The sequence below is a fragment of the Prionailurus viverrinus genome, chromosome A1, assembly GCF_022837055.1.
Source record: "Prionailurus viverrinus isolate Anna chromosome A1, UM_Priviv_1.0, whole genome shotgun sequence".
Classification (NCBI taxonomy): domain Eukaryota; kingdom Metazoa; phylum Chordata; class Mammalia; order Carnivora; family Felidae; genus Prionailurus; species Prionailurus viverrinus.
Genome location: NC_062561.1, coordinates 115202673 through 115217483, shown reverse-complemented (window position 1 = coordinate 115217483; position 14811 = coordinate 115202673). Strand labels below are relative to the sequence as shown.

The 14811-nt window shown below is 43.1% G+C and overlaps 1 protein-coding gene across 1 annotated transcript in view; it reads left to right on the top strand.

The window, feature by feature from the left end:
• CDC23 (cell division cycle 23) overlaps positions 1-14811 on the top strand; it is a 44847-nt gene that overhangs the window by 7479 nt on the left and 22557 nt on the right. The window lies entirely within an intron of this gene.

Sequence of the window (14811 nt, the reverse complement as noted above, 5' to 3'; positions counted from 1 at the left end):
TACACAATCCCATTGACTTGGGAGAACCAGGAGACCAGAAACTACTCTTGATGATAGAACAACTGCAGATAGCAGGTCAGGTCTCCAGCAACCATATTCTGGAGCCTGGTCCTGTGGTGTCCTGTCTGTACCCTGGACAAGGAACTTCATTTGAGTCTGCCCTGACCATTGCACAAATTGCTGGGGGCTCATTTGGAGTCATCGATGTAAATGCCATTTGAGGAAGTTTGCAGATTACAAACATATTTGAGGTTATGGTTTTAAGCTGTTCAGCTGACTATTGCTTTTTACAATAGCATAGGCCTGTACCTCTAGAAATAAATAGCACAGGATTTGGAGTCAAGTAAACCCTGGTTGCAGTCCTACTCATTGTGACTAAACATTTCTGAGTTCCTCCTTCCTTCCTCTTCTGTTAAAACAGGATTGATAATGAGAAGTAGTTAGATGAGAAGGGTGAAGAGGAGTCCTCCATGGAATTACAACTTCAAAATGGCCACAAGGGGGCAGCTGGTTCAGCCAGTGGAGCATGTGACTCTTGCTCTTCCAGGTAGTGAGTTCGAGCTCCACGTTAGGTGTAGAGATTACTTAAAATCTTGGGGGAAAAAAAAAATGGCCACAGGAAGAAACACCAGCAAATTCTGAAATTTTCAAAAGTTTGAAGTCATAAGCTTAGTTGAGAAGTGCTAACATGTTATGGGCTGAATTGTATCTCCCCAAAATTCATGTGTTGAAGCACTAACCCTCGGTACCTCAGAAGTACCTTATTAGAAGACAGGGCCATTGCAGATGTGGTTAGTTCAGATGAGGTGCTGCTGGAGTAGGGTGGGCCTCTAATCCAATATATCTGATAACCATACAAAGGGGGGAAAATTAGACATTGACAAGCACAGAGGGAGAATGTCATGTGAAAATGAAGGCAGAGGTCACAATGGTGCTTCTACAAGTCAGGGAATGCCAAAGATTGCCAGCACATCACCATCTAGGAGAGAGGCCTGGAATAGATTCTCTCTAACAGCCCCTAATAGGAACCGACCCTACTGACACCTTGATTTTGGACTTCTAGCCTCCAGAACTGTGAGACAATACATTTCTGCTGTTTAAGCCACCCAGTGTTTGGTACTTTGTCACAGCAACCCTAGCAAACTAACATATGAAGCACACAAATCCAAAAATGCCTCCCTTCTGTCTCTCTAACAGTAATTCATACCCATGCCCTGATTTTTAGATCTATGTGTACAGGCCTCAAACCATTTCTGTTTTAACAGCTGGTGTCAGGCATGCTTCTAAGCAGCAGGCAGAATAGGGAAACCCTTGACCTGTTAGTGCCAAGGAGTCCAATCAACTACACGCATGTAATTAAACAGGAACACAAAGAAATTCCTGCTTCGGTCTGAAGAGCTTAAAAAAAGTTTAGGGAAAAAAAAGTTTGTAATTATTTAGCTGTTTTACACTAACGTTATAAGAATGAGTAATAATAATTGCTTGGGGCACCTGGGTGGCTCAGTCAGTTAAGTGACCAACTCTTGATCTCAGCTCAGGTGGTGATCCCAGGGTTGTGAGACGGAGCCCCGTGTCAGGCTCCACACTGAGTGCGGAGACTGCTTAAGATTCTCTCTCTCCCACTCCTCTTTCCCCTCCCCACTCTCACATGCATGCGCGCATGCTCTCTCTCTCAAAAAAAAAAAAAAAATTGCTGAACATTGATTATTATGTGTCAGAGAATTTGCTAAGTGCTTTGTATATATTATTTAATCCCCTCAAAAACCTTAGAGATAAGAACCGTTGTTATTTACATGTTATGAGACTCAGAGAATTAGCTTGTCCCTAAACACGCAGTGAGTCAGTAGTAGGACAGACCTCTGACCTAAGGTGACCTCAGCCCAGAGTCCAAGTTCTTTGTTACAATGCTGCTCTTTCTCCCAGCCTAGCACATAGTGAAAGTTCATGGAATATTAGTTGTCTCCCTTTGTCTGACTTAGTCTTATAATTGATTTCAAAGCTACTGCTTGTTCCGCCTGCTTTTTCAAGCTCAAAACGAAAGAAAAGTGACTGGCACATAGTAAGTGCTCAGTAAGTGTTAGCTGTTATTACTATTAATATTGCATTGTATATGTTCCTCTGCAGCAAGGAAGGTGAATCCCTAGTCTATTGCTAATAGTAGGTACTTAGAAGTGTTCTTGAATGAACAAGGCCAATGAGGTAGGGGCCTGGAAAGTAAAGTTGATCTAGGAAAAAATGATAAGTGAGGGTGGGGAGTTAGGGCTGAGGGAGGGAGCGAGGGACAGAGAAAGCAGTTGGCAGAAGGCCAGACTCCACTTTGCCTTTGGTGAGGCTGTCCCTGGGGGTTTGGAGTTGGGGGGAGGGCAGTGTAGCCCCTCTGCTCCTGATTGGTCAGTTCACCTAGCTTTATCCTTTATTCCTTCCCTTTTGGGGTGATGGGGAGGCTGCAGCTTGTGGTTACATAAAGCTTCCAGGAATTCTTCCAGGAAGAGGACAAGTTCATGAAGTGCTGGCAAATTCTGGGGATGAAGAAGTCTGTGAGCAAGAGTGATTGGTGTACCTGCAATCAGTGCAAGGGTGAGGCAGGAAGGCATGGGAATTAGGTGGTTTGAGTTATAAATCCCAGCTCTCCCGTTTCAGCAGCTGTGTGACCTTGGGCAGGTAATTTACCTGAGTCTGGTTTCCTCTTCTGTAATAAGAATGAAATGGTATCTACTGTACAGGCATTTAAATGCTAAGTACAGCTGAGGTGCCTTGGTGGCTCAGTTGGTTCAGCATCACCTCTTGGTTTTGGCTCAGGTCACAAACCCACGAACTGTGAGATCAAGCCCCCTCATCGGTTCCACACTATCAGTGCAGAAACTGCTTGGGATTCTCTCTCTTCTGCTCTCTCTACCCCTCCTGCTCTCTTTCTCTAAATAAATAAATAAATAAATAAATAAATAAATAAATAAATAAATAAATATTTTAAAAAATGCTTAATATAATGCCTCATAAATAATTGCTGTTATTGTTATAATTATAATTATTATTATTATTTTTTGAGACAGAGAGAGACAGAGCTTGAGCAGGGGAGGGGCAGAGAGAGAGGGAGACACAGAATCCAAAGCGGGCTATGGGCTTTCAGCTGTCACCACAGAGCCCGATGTGGGGTTCAAACTCATGGACTGCGAAATCATGACCTGTGCTGAAGTAGGATGCTTAATCGACTGAGCCACCCAGTCACCCCGTTGTTGTTATTATTTTAAGTGTTAGGCTTTGATGTCCTCTCTACCTGAATACATGGATTCACCAGTATCCTCCTCTTTCTCTTGTTCTCTCGTCCTGGAAATTTGAGCAAAGTATTTCCGAATGCCTCTTGATATCTCCATTTTCTCCTGGACCTTCCAGTGGGACCAGGCCTTTGCACACTTTTGTGTGGCCCAGGATATTTGCCTTCATGACTCTGGGATGGTCCCTGCCCCCAACAGCCCAGGAATGATTGATAAAAGCCTTATCTGAGTCACTTTCCATTATGGGATTAAATCAGACTTGCTTTGGGGCCTTCTGGCTGCTACCCCAGGCTGGATGCCAACAGCTCCCGGTTATTGCCTTTGGCCCAATCTGAGGTCATCACACCTCTATGGACCCAAGGGGCCTTCAGAGGAGAGCTTGTGGCAGCCATTTGGGATTAGTTTCAGTTAACGATCATGGCTAAGCATGGAGGCCACAAGCAGGCCACATGCACTAGGCACGATGGTGGAGCAAATAGGAGATTGGACACTTACCCAGCCAGCTCCAGTCTGAGTCAACAAATGATAGGCTCTTTCAGGGCAAAAGACGGGATGTCAGAGATTAGCAAGGAGAGTAGTGGGGCAAAATAATAATTGTGTACTTGCAGGCAAGTTGCTAAATTTCTCTGAGCCTGAGGTTCTTCAACTCCCAACTTGGAACACTAACATTTACTACAAAGGTTAATGGAAATGGAAATGTACTAGTTAAAAGGACAAGATCTTAGGGGTAAGTCTTGGTTTGGATCCTGGCTTGGTCACCCACTGGCCTTGTGCCATTGCTGTTAACTTCTCAGAGCCTCAATTTCCTCATAGCTGTGAAGGAGGAAATAACACTTCCTTTCCAGAGATGTGAGAATTAGAGAAAACTAGGCTTCACGGTTAGCTTTGACTTGCATGAGTGTGCAGACCCCTTCCCACTTCACCCCCAATGCTGCTTAGTGAATGGGCACTTGTGGTTTTTCTTCTTTTTAGGGCAGTGCAGAAGGGGAGTAGGTTTAGCCCTCTTGTCTGCCTTCCCAAATTAGAAAGACAGGAGAGAAGTTGCATTTCTCTTGCTAAGGCCTATTGTGCAGGTCTCTGTGTGTGCCCTGGCCAAAGCCTGGACTGAACCAGATGCTACCTCAGCATGAGGTCACCTCTGTGGAGATGTGTTTTCTGAACTTGGGTCAACTTGGGACCTTAGAGTAGACAGGTGCAAGCTGTGAGCTACCTGGAAGGCCATCCAAAGACGAGGGAAGCTTCAATGCTCAGAGCCAGGCTGCTCCAGTAAAGGCTCAGTCTGAAGCCTGAGGTGCCAACTCAGGACTCAGCTTGTACTTCATTCTCTCTGCCCAGGTCTTTCACCTTCCTGGCTCCCTTCTTCTCCCTTACCTCTTGTTATTTGCCACCACTTATAAATGTATTGTGGTTGATTATTTCCTGTCCTGGACCCACTTGTTAATCTGGCATGTGTGAAAGGACGCCAGACCCTTATGCCTGTTGAAAATGCAAGTCTTTGGGGTTCCTGGGTGACTCGGCTGAGCATCCGACTTCAGCTCAGGTCATGATCTTGAAGTTAGTGAGTTCAAGCTCCATATAGGGCTCGCTGCTGTCAGCCTGTCAGTGCAGAACCTGCGTCGGATCCTTTGTCTCCCTCTCTCTGCCCTTCCCCCACTTGCGCTCTCTCAAAAATCAGTAAATCTTAAAAAAAAAAATGCAACACTTTTTGTGTACCTACCGTATGCCTGCAATGATCTCATCTCATTCTCAAAACAACTCTACAAGCAAGCTTCTCTTTGTTTTTTAAAGTTTATTTTATTTATTTTGAGAGAGAGAGAGAGCAGAGAAGGGGCAGAGAGAGGGAGAGAGAGAGGGAGAGAGAGAAGCCCAAGCAGGCTCTGCACCATCAGCGCAGATCCTGATGTGGGGCTCAAACTCAGGAACCATGAGATGATGACCTGAGCCAAAGTCAGATGCTTAAACCCAGGCGCCACCCCAGCAAGCTTCTCTTAATATCCTTCCACTCAAGGTAAGGGAAGTGTCCTTCTAAAGAGATAAAACAAATTGCTCATGGTTACTTGTCTAGGAAATGACTGGAGCAGGATTTGTCCAAAGACCACATGACTTCAAAGCCCATGACATTTCCATTCCAACTCCAGATAAAGAGGATTCCCAGTTCTGAGATGTACCTTCTACACTCATGGACCCTGGGCAAGTGTAAGAACTGTGCTGTTTTCTCAGGGAGGGTTCAAAGCCCACCAGAGTGGCCACTGTGGCCTTTAGAAACAATGGGGTGGTAGATGGTCCTCTGATGTCTACCTCAGAGGACAGGAATCGGGAACTGAGCTTGTGGGAGGTGGTATGCTGAGGGCAGAGACTGGTCTATCCAAGTTTTAAAGGGAATGCAGAGGTTCCTGGAGAACATAAGCAATCAAAGACAAAAATGGGGGAGGCAAGTTACTTTGAAGTAGTGCCAGTAGGTGCCCCATGCTATGACACTGGTTAGGCATGTGGGCCTTGGAGCCTGGCAGACCTGGGTTTGAGTGCCACACTGGCAACTGTTTCTGTGGCTGACCTTAGGCAAGGCAGTTAAAATCTCCAAGCCTCAGTTTTTTCATCTGTAAAATGGGGATGATGGCAGTACTTTGTTGTGAGGATCAAATGAATACCATGCACATAAAGCAGTTAGCTTAATTCCTGGACCTCAGTCAATGTTAAAAAATGGTATTATTAGTAATAAAATTGGGTTAAGAGTAGACACCTTTCAGAAATGTTGTATATCTTGATCGGGGTGGTGGTTATATGAATGTGCACATATGTAAAAAAAAATCATTGAAATGAAATGTCAACCTAAGATCAAGAAACCAGTTCAAAGGAAAAACTTGGGATAAAAGAATTGAAACTCAGAGTACACAGACTTATGTGGAAACCCAAATAGTGTCCTGATTCTAGGAGATGGACTCAAGGTTTTTATAGGGGAGAAAAGAAAGATTAGGTAAGTTGTTTTTAAGAAGAGTTGATTGGTGCTGATAAGGAGGACTAGGTTTGTACTTCATTGATTGGTCAGGTGAAGTAGTCACTGGGCAAAAGTCAGTATCAGTCTTTTCAAACAGGATTTTCTTGTCCCTGCTGACTTCTGAGAATATTGGTGGTTTGGTCCAGTTCAAAGGTTTAGAAAACAGGACATGCAAGACGTTTCTCAAATGGCTTCTCTAGCTTTATTTTAAAAATGTTTCTCCTTACATCATTGGTTCACAGTACTGCACTTTTCACATGTGAAAATATGTACTTTTGTGTGTATCTTATACCTCAACAACAACAACAAAAAAAAAAAGAACAAGAAAAACAAAAGGAAGCTCTTGTGAGCCAGGGTTGAAGTGAAAGGTTAAAAAAAAATGTTTTTTAAAGTTTATTTTTGAGAGAGAGACAGGGAGCGTATGAGTGTGTTGGGGGAAGGGGCAGAGAGAAGGGTAGAGCGAGAATCCCAAACAGGCTCTGCATTGTCAGCACAGAGCCCAACCATACCGGGCTCCATCCCAAGAACCGTGAGATCATGACCTGAGACGAAATCAAGAGCAGGATGTCTAGCTGACTGAGCCACCCAGGTGCCCAAAGCGTTCAAACATTTTTAAAAACTTTGCAGCCTAAAATGTAGAGAAAAATATATTATGGAGGGATGGATGTCAGGCAGTTAATAAACACATACGGTTTTCCTCCCTGGATTTTGTTGTGCTTCTGGGATTTGTCGGTGTTTTAAAATGTATCATTTTTTATGACTTCTTTTGTTATTCTAAGTGAATATTCATAGTAAAGAAAATGTAGGGATGCCTGGGTAGCTCAGCTGGTTGAACATCCACCTTCGGCTTAGGTCATGATCTCATGGTTCAAGCCCCACGTTGAGCTTTGCACTGACAGCCAACTTCGGATTCTATCTTCCTCTCTCTCTGCCCCTCCCCTGCTCATGCTCTGTCTCTCAAAAAAATAAATAAACTTAAAAAAAAATTTTTTTAATGTAAACCCCACCCCTGTTTGGTAGGGCCTAACAGTGGGACCCTCTTCCCAACAGGAGAAAAGTCAGGAGTTGCCAGGTTGGATAAGAACAGAGCCACATCCAGAGCACCTTTCTCCCCAGCTGGAAGCAATGAGTGGCCTAGATGTGGGGTCTTGTCCTTGTCCTTGGGAAAGCCTGCCTAATGGGAATGTGCTGTGATCAGGCTCAGTCTGATGCTCCTGCTGAGGGAGCTCCTGCTGGATTATCTCCCTCAGAGATAAAGAGAAGGAGCAACACAATGATGTCAGTCTCATCAATACTCCCTCTTCCCTACAGTTCTCAGCAGTGACCTTGGAGGTGAGGCATCCTTAGGGGGACCTTCCTGAGTCATAGGGATAAAGGACACCAGAAGGGGGGTATCCAGGCTGTGAGCCCCTGAGGAGCAGGGCTGGTATCAAGGCATCCCATTACATCCTGGGGCTATTACCTTGGGGAAATGGAATTAGACAAGCCTGCCTTTCCATTATGCAAAGAAAGGGCTTTTCAAGTAAATTTCCATTTAAGTATGAGCTTAGATCAGTGAAGGTACAGCCATAATAGCTTAGATGGTCATCACAGCTATTAAAAATACATTTTTTTCCTTTGTGCTCAGGCTGCCTTGTCATATTCATATTGTTCATCCCCAGAAGTCTGTGACTCAACCTTCCCCAAGCTCCTGGGAGCCAGGTTAATGTCCATCTATATTTTCAACTTTTTAATTCTTCAACATACATGATATATGAAATGTATATGCTTGACACAGCCGGTGAGAGTATCCAGAATATTACAAAAAGTAGATCTGGGGATGGAGATGGGCAGTGGGTAGTAAATAAAGCGTTCCACTTACTGGTGGTCATTGCTTACAGTGTTGGGCTCCCCTCTCTCTTTACACCATCTTATGCTGCCCATTCTCTGCTGAGGTCCTCAGACATACAGAGTTCATCTTTTTTTTAAGTTAATTAATTATTTATTTATTTTAGAGAGAGAGCAAGAGTGAGTGGGGGAGGGACGGGGGGGGGGGCGGTGGCCAGAAGATCCAAAGCAGACCCTGTGCTGACAGGGTGATAGCAGCATACCTGATGTGGGGCTTGAACTCACAAACCCTGAGACCATGACCCGAGCCGAAGTCAGACACTCAACTGACTGAGCCACCCAGGCACCCCCCAGAGTTCATATTTAGCTCCAGGCCTTCAAACTGTTGTCTATGCTGCCTGGATACTCTTTTCCCATTCTCTACCGTGCTGACTCTCACTTACTCCAGGTCTCAGTTTGCACCTAATGTTTTCAAGGAAACCACCCAACTCACTCCCACCCCCAGACCAGGGTAGGGCTTTGAATTGGTTTTCTCTGTCTGGGTAACAAACCACCCTCAACCATGTATTTGCTCGTGCTTCTGTGATTTTGACTGGGCTCAGTCTTGCCTGGGGTGACCTCTGCAGCTGCCATCAGTTGTTGGGTTGACTAGGTGCTAGCTCTTTCTGGATAGCCTCTCTCATATGTCAGGAGCCTTAGCCAGAATGATGGGAACAGCTAGGACAGGTGGAATGTCTGAGACAGCCAGTAGGCTAACCTCAGGCTTCCTTACATCGTGATTTTCTGGCAGCAAAACAGTGGCAGTGGAAACTACAAGGCCCCTTGAGGCCAAGGCTCAGAAGTCACATAACAGTGTCACTTCCACAGCATTCTATTGGTTAAAGAAAGTCACAAGGCCAGCACAAATTCAAAGGCAGGGAAATAGTGTAACTAATCTCTTGATATAAAGTCACACTGCAAAAGGGCCCATCTCCAGGGATAGTTAGCACACATATAGCTCCCTAAGCTTTTCTTTCACAGCTCTTATCATAACTGTTATTAAATAATTCCTTGTATGGGGGTGCCTGGGTGGCTCACTAAGTTAAAAGTCCCAACTCTTGATTTTGGCTGAGGTCACAATCTCACTGACAGCAGGGAGCCTGCTTGGGATTCATTCTGTCTCTCTCTCTCTCTTCTCTCTCTCTCTCTCTCTCTCTCTCTCTCTCTCTCTCTCCCTCTTCCTCTCACTCTCAATCCCTCTCAAAATAAATAAATAAGCATTAAAAAGAGTGCTAGACAAATTCTATGAATATGGGGGTTGAGTGTCTCATTCATTACTCTCCCAGAGCTTGGCACACAGTGAGAGCTAGGTAGGTTGTTGTAAATGAACACATGGGTGGATGAATGAATGAATAAATGGAAGATAAAGTTCTTAGAATTCTAAAGATGCAGCATAAGGCTTTGGAGATAGTCCCAGGTTTGAATCCCAATTCTATCACTTCCTAGCTGTTTGACCTTAGGCAAGTTGCTTAATCTCTCTGAGCCTCAGGTTTTTTTTTTTTTTCTTTAAAGTAGGGATAAAAAGTAACTCCGCCTCACAGTACAATCTTAACTATGAGGGCTTCAACTCCACATTCATTCTCCCCCCTTTTCTTTGAGACCCTCTTGACTTTTCTTACTCATTAAGTGAGGGCTGCTAGTTATCTTATTTTAAGAGCCTCACCCGAACTTTAAAGCATTAGAAACTGGATTTTCAGGGCAGAGTACATTCCCCCAAGGTCACCAGGAGTCCATTATATATAGACCCCTGTTCCTACATGACTACTGGTTGTGAACCAGTGGTTCTCAACTAAGGGTGATTTGGATCCCCCTTCCCCAGTTCATTTGGCAATGTTTGAGATAGTTTTGGTTGTCACAGCTGGGGGATAGTGGCATGCCACTAGCATCTAGTGGGTGAAATCCAGAGACACTAAACATCTTACAATGCACAGGACAGCCCTCCCCCAGCCCCAGCAAAGAATTGTCTGTCCCATAATGTTGATAGGGTCAAAACTCTGCTGGAACTGACTGTTCTTTCAATCCTCACCGGGTTTAGATGTAATAAATTCTTCTTGGCAGTAGTTAGCCCTCACCCTTCTTTAGCCTCTGGTGTCTGGTGATAGCCACAGTCCTCCTATCCCCGGACCTCACAGCTTTGAGCAACAGCTTTTTCACATAAGCAGTTTGAAGAGAGGGTAGGGAGGAAATGGCTCCATCTGTTGGCCAGAGCCCACATTATAGCAGGGAACACTGGATTTTTCCAGCAGAGGCCTCAGGTATGTCATACTTCACTGTACTACACATCCCAAGGGCAGCTGGAGAATGGTAAGTGGGATAGCAAGTGACTGGATAAAGTTGTCACTGAAGCTGCCTGTGTGACAAGCTTGGGGTTAGGGCATAGCGGATTGTATTTAGGGCCTCATTGTATTTAACAACTTCTTATTCTTGGAGTGCTTTCCTCCTTATTCTTTCTTCTTGTATTATATTTTATTTATTTTATTATTTATCATTTTTTTCTCTGACAATAATTCTGTGGTGTAATGGAAATACACATGAACTTGAGAATCAGAGAGACGTGAGTTCAAATTGCAAGTAATTAAACCTCTCCAGCTATAAAATGGAAGGCAATGATATTGATGGTCAGTAATCAATCACACAGGGCTATTGTGAGAATGAGAAGAAATTACATATAAACTACCCAATAATCATGAGGCGCCTGGGTGGCTCAGTTGGTTAAGCGTCCAACTTCAGCTCAGGTCATGATCTCACAGTTTGTGAGTTCAAGCCCTACATTGGGCTCTGTGCTGACAGCTCAGAGCCTGGACCCTTCTTTGGATTCTGTGTCTCCCTCTCTCTCTCTGCCCCTCCCCCACTCATGCTCTGTCTCTCTCTATCTCTCTCAGAAATAAAATAAATATTAAAAAAATTAAAACAGAAAACAACAACAAAAAAAACCCTACCCAATAATTAGCTAAAATACATTAAAATCTTTCTCTCCCTCTCTCCTTTTCTTCTTCACTGACAGAGTAAAGTTTCTTCCCAGCAGGGGCATTAAAAACAGTTGTGTGGGGCGCCTAGGTGGCTCAGTTGGTTTAGCCTCTGACTTCAGCTCAGGTTATGATCTCACTGTTCCTGGGTTCAAGCCCTGCATCAGGCTCTATGCTGACAGCTCAGAGCCTGGAGCCTGCTTCAGATTCTGTGTCTTCCTCTCTCCCTGTCCCTCTCCTGCTCATGCTGTCTCTCTCCCTCTCTCTCTAAAATAAACATTAAAAAAGTTAAAAAAAAAAAAAGAGGAGGCATCTGACAAGTGAAAATACAATCTCTGACTGTAGTACAGAGATAGAACTCTGGGCTCCTCTCACCTCATCTCCCCTTCAAGGTATCCATCAAATATTATGCCAAGGGGAATAGTCCTTGTTGGAAAGTAGGTGAGGTAATGAGAGACTTAGGTCTCTCACTTTGGATGGAACCTGGTTTCTGGAGGGGGCTCATAGACTTCCAATGGGAGTGGAGCTGTGCATCCCAGCCATAACTTTGACTTAACTCTTCATTACTTTTGCTACCTTTTCATTCACTTACTGTTAAAAAACAAGGAGGTTGTTTTCTCTCCCCTGACTTTTGCAGAGGCAGTCTGAATTCCAGTCTCCAATCAGAAATTATCAGATGCAGAAGGAATCTTGGAAGTCATCTTGCACAACGCTATCATTTTACAAGGGGGAAAACTGAAGCCCAGTGGGGAGAAGGAGTGGGAAAGGGGAGATTTTCTCAGATATGTTTAGATCGAGGTGGATTTCAGCACTTCTGGATCTCCAATCTGGGCTGTCTCTAGATGACAGCCATCAAAGGGGGAAGAGGTTTGACCTAGCAATGCGGAGTCTTGCTTTCTTTACCTCTGCATGGCTGAATGACTCCTAACCCATGCTGTGTGTCCTCTCATAGAAATGGCAGTGACTACTAGGTGTACCTATCTCTCTTTGCCATAACAAGTCTCTAAAGTAGGTCTTGTTATCATTTAAAAAAAGAGATAGGTCTACTTCATGGGATTCAATAAGATAACATTTGAAAATGATTTGTAAATGGTAAACCATACACATAAGATGAATTAATAATTTCTTATCATTATGGAATGTAGTGGAAGAATATGAGTTTTAGTTAGACAGAACTTGTTGCCTCACATATGTTGCCTGGGCCTCTATTTCTGCTCTGTAAAATAGGGCTAATGATACCTGCTTCACAGGGTTGTCACAAAGATTGGTGATCAGATATGTAAAGAGACTAGCCAAGTGTTCAAGAATACCTTACATTTGGGGCCCCTGGCTGGCTCAGTCAGTGGATCATGCAACTCTTGATCTCAGGGTTGTGAGTTCAAGTCCCACAATGAGTATAGAGATTACTTAAGAAAAAAAAAACTTAAAAAAAAAAGAATGTTACATTTATATTACATTTATCCAAAACTTATTATGTTAAAAATTGCTCTAAATATATTATGGGGACTATCTCTTTCATTTCTTACCCCAAGTGAATAGCAGAAATTATTGTTATAATCCTTATTTGATGGCATGGAATAAATGATATAATAATAAATGATATTCCCCCAAAAAAGAACTCTTATTACTACCACCATTCTACCTCTGGAGAGAGGAGAAGAAAGGTGAAAAGATGCTTAATGTCAGTTTGGAGATGAAATACCTTTGAATTAGGCTGAGATTGGTGGTGTATAGAGGGGCAAGTTGGTGGAGTTCAGGGTGGGGGGAGTCACACAGGTGTTCCAGGCTCCACATCACTAAAGGTAATGACAGTGGCTTTCATTTTTTTAAACACTTCACAAATAAGATAATTATTTAAATATTTTCCTTTTGAAAAAAGGAACAGTTTTGAGTCTTGGTTAAATGAAAGAATGAGTGTGAGGTAGTTCCTGATGGTCAGATGAACATGAAATGATTTATTATGCACCTGTGCACTGGAAGTCTCCGAGGTGGTTTTTACTATTGTCGTGTTTTATTTTAAGTCATACAAATATTTAAAATGTACCCACAGTGGGTAATAATTAAAGACTCCAAAGCATAGGGGCGCCTGAGTGGCTCAGTTGGTTGAGTATCTGACTCTTGATTTTGGCTCAGGTTATGATCTCGTGGTCGTGGGATGGAGCCCGTTGTCAGCCTCCACACTGAGTATGGAGCTTGCTTGAGATTCTCTCTCTCTGCCCCTTTCCCCTGCTTGATCTCTCTATATATAAAATAAAATGTAAAAATATTTAAAAATTTTAAATGTTTATTTATTTTTGAGAGAGAGAGAGAGAACGAGCAGGGGAGGTGCAGAGAGAGAGAGGGAGAGAGAGAAAGAATCTCAATCAGGCTCTGTGCTGCCAGCACAAAGCCCGACCTGGAGCTCAAACTCATGAGCCATGAGATCACGACCTGAGCTGAAGTCAGACACTTCACTGACTGAGCCACCCAGGTGCTTCTAAAAATATTTTTAAAAAAGGACTTTGAAGCATAAGCCACCTTGATGCTGAAATACTAGTTAATGGTTATAGGGGCACATAGGTGGCTCAGTTGGTTGAGCATGTAACTCTTGATTTCAGCTCATATCATGATCCCTGGGTTGTGGGATTGAGCCCCATGTCAAGCTCCACACTCAGCAAGGAGCCCGATTAAGATGCTCTCTCTCTCTCTCTCTCTCTCCCTCTGCCCCTCTCTCCTGTTCATGCTCTCTCTCTAAAATAAAATAAAAAGTAAAAATTTAAAAAATTAAAAAAATTATGGTTATAAAAATTATGATTATAAGATACAGGTCCAACACAGAGACTGGTTATGTATGTTTATGATACATACATATAATGGATTACCATGCAACTTTGAAGAGCATGATGGGGAAAAATAATTATTAACGATGGGGTAATGCTCATAGTGAATTATGTAACAAATATGGACAATAAGATAGTATGAAGCTATGTACACAGGTGGATTAAAATATTCAGAAACCAGTTATTTCTTTTGTATGGGACTTATATGGTACTGTTCTATTTATTCATTCATTTAATAGACTTCATGTTTTTAGTACAGTTTTTAGGTTTATAGCAAAGTTGAGCAGAAGTTACAGAGATTTCCTGTATGCTCCCTGCCTCATATGTGCAGAGCTTCTCTCTTATCAATATTCCCCACCAGAGTGGTATACAGTTGGTGAACCTACCATGACACATCCTTACCACCCAAAGTCTAGGGTTTACATTAGGATTCACTCTGGGTGTTGTACATGGGTTTAGACAAGTGTATAATGACAAGTATTCAGCCTTACGGTATCATACAGAGTTGTTTCACTGTCCTAAAAATCCTCTGTGTTATGCCTATTCATTCTACTCTCACCCGACCGGTAGAAGCCACTGATTTTTACTGTGGTTATAGTTTTGTCATTTCCAGAATGTCATATAGTTGGAATTATGCAATGTCTAGCCTTTTCAGATTGGCTTCTTTCACTTAGTAAAATGCATTGAAATTTTCTCTGTGTCTTTTCATGGCTTAATAGCTCATTTCTTTTTTTTAAAGTTTATTTTTATTTATTTAAGATAATTTTTTAATGTTTATTTATTTTTGAGAGAGAGAGAGAGAGAGAGAGAGAGAGAGAGAGAGAACACAAGTGGGGTAGGGGCAGAGAGAGAGACACACACAGAATTGGAAGCAGGCGCCAGGCGCTGAGCTG